This window comes from Silene latifolia, chromosome 4 (genome assembly GCF_048544455.1).
Source record: "Silene latifolia isolate original U9 population chromosome 4, ASM4854445v1, whole genome shotgun sequence".
Lineage (NCBI taxonomy): Eukaryota > Viridiplantae > Streptophyta > Magnoliopsida > Caryophyllales > Caryophyllaceae > Silene > Silene latifolia.
In genome coordinates, this window is record NC_133529.1 from 56,562,697 (window position 1) to 56,568,341 (window position 5,645).

At 38.2% G+C, this 5,645-nt stretch overlaps 1 long non-coding RNA gene across 1 annotated transcript; it reads left to right on the forward strand.

The window, feature by feature from the left end:
* Nucleotides 1–2,893: 2,893 nt before the first annotated feature.
* LOC141653507 (uncharacterized) lies at nt 2,894–4,796 on the forward strand. Its single transcript, XR_012547440.1, has 4 exons — nt 2,894–3,049; nt 4,055–4,125; nt 4,236–4,379; nt 4,486–4,796. It is a non-coding gene; the product is annotated as an uncharacterized LOC141653507 (long non-coding RNA).
* Nucleotides 4,797–5,645: the final 849 nt, after the last annotated feature.

Sequence of the window (5,645 nt, forward strand, 5' to 3'; positions counted from 1 at the left end):
CATGAATATGAGATGGTTGATTGGTTGTTTATTTTTTAGTTAATGGCATTTGTCTATATCGTAATTGAATTGGTAATGTTGATATCATAATTGGTTGTGGTTGTTTGTCTGTGGTTCGTGAGGTGCGCCCTCGGCTGAGTGGAGTCACTTGCGGGAGTGGCTTCACGCCCTTAATTCACCCCTTGTCGAACCCGCTACAAGAGGGGATGTGCACATTAAAGAACATGGGTTTGCGCTCGGTAAAGATGAGCAGGGCTTAGGTGGGAACGGCTGCGGTCCCCCACTGGCGGTGTGGATTACTGGTTGCGGCCGTAATCTGGCAGGGCTAGACCTTTAGGCTAGCCAGGTGATTGGTGATGTGACGGTGTTGGAGAATTGTGTTTGTGTATTGTTGTTGTATTATCTTATATTATGTGTGCAGTAACTGACCTCGTTTAATTGTTTTAAAACCTGTGGTGATCCATTTGGGGATGGTGACCAGGTATGACTTGGATGCGCGAGGGTTAGCTGAGGATGAGTCACCACGAGTCAGCTAGTAGTCTTCCGCTGTTGTGTCGATGTTGTGTCAAGATACTTTTATTTATTTTAGTTGGTTTGGTTTGGAACAGTTGTATCGTACTTTTCAGTTTTGGTTTCGATGGAAACACTTTAAATTTATTTACTTAAAGTACGTTTCTTGATGGTCACTTTTGATTACTATGCCTCGGGTAACCGAGATGGTAGCATTCTCATGCACTAGGTGGTCTTAGTAAGGCAACTTGGTGTATGGGGGTGTTACATGAGGTCCAAATTTACTTTTTTATTTATTGTGAAAAAACAAAAGAGAAGAAAAGAGTGAATAAGAAGGAGTACAATAGTTTCAAATATCCTCTTTCTTTAGACACCCTCTCTTGCTTGTTACGGTCACAAACTTGTGACTTCTCACTCTCCCACTTGCCCTTTCCACTTACCCATTTGTCTCACGTCACAGGCTTGTGACGGATTTTGTCCGTCACAAATGAGAATTTGTGTTCTTTAGAAAAAAATTTGTTTAGGGTTATTTAATCAGAATACTCCAAACTATTGGGGTCCTTCTCATTGATTTCTTGAATTAAGAACTTATCTTACTTACCACCCCATCACTAAAAACTCTAAAGTTGTACCTAAAAAAGAAAAGCTAAAAAAGCATTTTATTCACTCAAAGTTTACATTTACATTATACAATCTCTTTTATATGATCTTAAAGTTTACATTATACAATCTCTTTTATATGATTTGATAGTAAAAAATTATTTCATAAAATTTGATCATTTCCGGTAAGTAATGTATTTATTAATAATTATAATGAATAAAAATATATTTTTTTCATTTAGTGGTGACGAATTTAGATTTTCACAATTTCATTGGATTATTTATTAGATTTATATATTTAGATCTCGTTTGGTTGCTCACCCAATTTATGGGAATTCTAGAATCCCATGGATTGGGATTGTTAGAGGTTATTTTTGAGAAAAAATAACAACGGGGCTAATTTATAACTTCCAAATCAATCGCAGCAAAATGTTCAATGTACAAAGGAAAATCCTTCGTCCATATTCAACTACCTTCTAACCAAGGCGCATAATGAGCTAGTTCATGCGCTACCCAATTAAAATTTCGACTAAAAGCAAAAGAGCATTGTTCAAACTGAGAACAAAGAGAATAAATATCATCATAAATTAAGAAAACTTCATTTCGTCCTGTCTTTTGCAGCTGTAAATCCTTCACCACATTCAAACAGTCACTTTCCACAATAAGTCTTGTGTTCCCGCGTCTACGGGCCTCTTGAAGTCCGAGCAGTATCGACATAGCCTCTGCCTCTCGAGGTTCCATCATTCTCCGATCTTGCACCACGCCACGCCATTCGATTATCCCATCTTCATTGCGACACACAGAACCCTGACCCACCCCAACACCTCCCATACAACCTGCATCAACATTTATTTTCCTCATACCCACAATTGGCTTAACTCAGCCCGTATGCACCTCAACATCAGCTACCAAATCCCCCTCCCCTTCACGACCTAGCTGCATCTCGACAAGCAACTCCTTCGTCCTTCGCACTACCATACACGCCCGCCACTCCTCTCCCTCAAAAATAGCCTTATTTCGTCTTTCCCAGATTGCCCAGCAAGTAGTCATGAATTCCATACATTCTCCCATAGACATAACCCGCATATTCTCCTCAACTCATCCCCGTACAGTACCATTCTCACCTCCTGACATCACCGTAAGCCCCGTCTCTTCCCAAATCTCCTACACCCATCCACAATCGCGAACAACATGGAGACATGTCTCCACATTATTATGACATCGAACACATTTATCAACCAAGGACCTTACCCGTCTTGCAATATTATGTCGTGTTGCTATTGCATCATTACAAAGCTGCCAGTAAAAAACCTTTATGCGAGAGATACTAGAATCCCATGAATTGGGATTTTTAAAGGTTGTTTGGTTACCCCATTTTTTTGTAAAATGGAAGAGTTTAAAATTCCTATGAGTTTCAAACTCCTATGGGGAATTTAACTGCCTTCCCCCTCATGGTCATTGAAAATTCACGTGAATTTTAATATAGGAGTTAAACTCCAGTCCATTGCAAACTAACACATCAATTTAATTCTCGTATCAACCAAATAAGGCCTTAGTGAAATTCTTAAAAACTAGTTTTAAACCCATTAAATTCACAGGTTGTTTTATACTTCATGGTTAGATGATTACCTTTAAGCTAATGCTCCATATATATATATATATATATATATATATATATATATATATATATATAGGGTCGGGGTCAGGTGCGAACTAAAGTACGGTGCGAACCGTACGAACTGACCTATTAAAGTCATTCTCAAACGCTCTTTTATTTTTCTCTGCCAAACTAAAACAATTCAACACCAAACCACCACAAACACTCTACTTCCATCGCCTCTCACACTTCCACCGTCGGCCGCCACTTCCACCGTCGGCCGCCATGTCCACCGCCGCTTCTACCACCCAAGAACAGATTTCAGTCTATTATAGAAGAAAGGTGAGCTTTAATTCTTATTTTAATCTCTGAAATTTGATATTTAGGTATGAATTCTAATTAAAAATTAGGTTTATAAAAATTGATCATTATAAATTTTATTTTTTTAATCGTTTTTGGGTTATAAATTTGGCTTGATCGTGGCCTTGGAGATGTATGTTGTGGTGTATTGTGGTGACGGGTGATGTCCCCGTCGCGGTCTGAGGTGGTCGTTTATGTCACCAGTGATGTCGCTGATACAGGTTCAAGTGGTTGTCGGGGCTGATGGCGGGGTCGGGGCTTGTTGTGGGGTTAGTCCAGGGAAGTAGGTGTGGCGGTGGTAGTGTTGGTGGTTGTGATGGCCAGTTTGGTGGTCGTAGTTTACCTTTTGATCGTGGATACACGAAATACCAGTCCGGATACACGTGGTATTACTACTGGATACACAAATCGATTTGTGTATATAGTAGTAATACCATGTGTATCTTTTAAGCAATAGATAATCAAAAGTTTAGTCTTAGTAAGCTATCAGTGTAATCATGCATGCAAATGACATAACAAATTATGCACGCACAAGGAATCCTTGTTTATCCGGAAAAACAGAAAATCATTTTGTCTGACTTGTGTATCTAGCAATTTAAAGAAGTGTATCCGCACAAGCACAAAATCATTTTGTCTAAAAAGGAAGGGGTAAAGTGATAATTGATGTTTATCTTTATTGAAACTATTGTAAGGGTCCAATAATCCAATTACTCTTGTATTGTTTATGTTTTGCCTGGTCCTACGCCAATCTTTTCAAAATATATATGTTTATGGAGTATGATTTTCCGCTTTCGAGGTAAGCATTTAACTTTCTATTCCGTATTTTAACAAAATACGTTTTCACGTTTATCGCTCGCTCTGAACTCATACAGTCGTACTTGAAACCAAAAAAACACCGAAGTTTAATGCCATAGTACCAAGTTAATGCAGACTGGTATCCTGTATCCTGTATTAAAGCCTGAGGCCTGAGCATTGCATTATATGCAGGTGGCTATGGTACACTGGAGGAACTACTAGAAGTTATAACATGGGCTCAACTTGGCATTCATGACAAGCCGGTAATTATCTGAACTATGTCATTGATTTCTAAGCTCTGTGTTGTAAATTAAGTGTAGTGCAGCACATTTGATGACTAATTGGTGGCAAAATATTGCAATAAAATGTGCAGGTGGGTCTGCTTAATGTGGATGGCTACTATAACTCTCTGCTGTCTTTCATCGATCAAGCTGTTGAAGAAGGGTTCGTCAGTCCTAGTGCGCGCCATATCATACTATCCGCTCCAACTGCCGTAGAATTGGTCAAGAAATTGGAGGTAATAAGACCAAATACCAGTATCATTTTCGCTTGAGTTCTTATAGGCAGGAAACAATGAGTTCTTATAGGCAGGAAACGTCACTAATTAATCGTTTTGTGTTTAGAAATATAATCCATGCCATGAAGGGGTTGCAACGGGATTGTGCTGGGAGGTGGAGCAGCAACTAGGATGCGCGCAGAAATATGATGTATCAAGATGATCGATAAAAATGATTAGTTGCAAAGTAAGGCGTATAGAGTCTAGAACAAGAAGAAGACTGATAGATCAGTTCAGTGAAAGGAGGGGACTAATTTTCATAGAATCGAAATTCTATTGCAGGGGATTCTCTTCTTTTTTGTAAATTTTCACTGCAAACAATTTCAAATATTTAGCTTAAATGGCTTTTTTAATTGAATTTTCGATTTCGACTGAAAATGACCCTTACAATAGTTTCAATAAAGTTTAGATATGTATCTAGTTTCGACGGGTAGGGTAGCCGTTGGTCAGGGTGTCGTTGATTTGGTTGAGTCGCATCATCGCCGGAGATAAGGCTTCATTTCAGAGGTTGCAGAAATAATAGCGATGACGAGTGAAGTAATTTCAAAATACAATCAGCTGATCCGCTAATCACCAAATCGTCAATAACAGTCAAGCATAGAACGCCAAATTGATGTCCTTAGATACACCCTCTACGCTTATACTCACCAGATATTTGTTTTCCCCAGAAATAGATGCATCCCTCTGATGAAGTGATGATCCAGAGTATAAGATACTCCCTTCTGATAGTGATGCTTCGCTTAAAGCGAGTGTGTATATAGGATGTGTTTGGAAATGTAGAGTCATGGTTAATGTATTGATTTATTTGTTAGAAAAGGAAAGAGTAAATTATTGATTGAACACAAATTCTCATTTGTGACGGGCTCTTTTACGTCATAAATTGTGACACCCAAATGTGGGTATAAGATCATTTTTATGATAATTTGTGACCCATTATTTAATAGGTATGTATCTAGTAATTTAAAAGAGTGTATCTACTAGTTTAAAGGAGTGTATCTAACTAACTAAAGATATGTATCTAGTAAACTAAAGATAATTTGTGACCCATTATTTATCATTCTTCTCCTCATGCTATTGTACTAGTTTTTCAAAGTTGCAGACAATGCTTAATTGCTTATTGCTCAGGCATCAGAAGGCAAAATCCAGTGCTTGTTCTTGGCTCATCAAATTATCATACATTTTTTCTTTTGCTTGATCTTTGTAAAAATTCACACAAAAAACAATTAG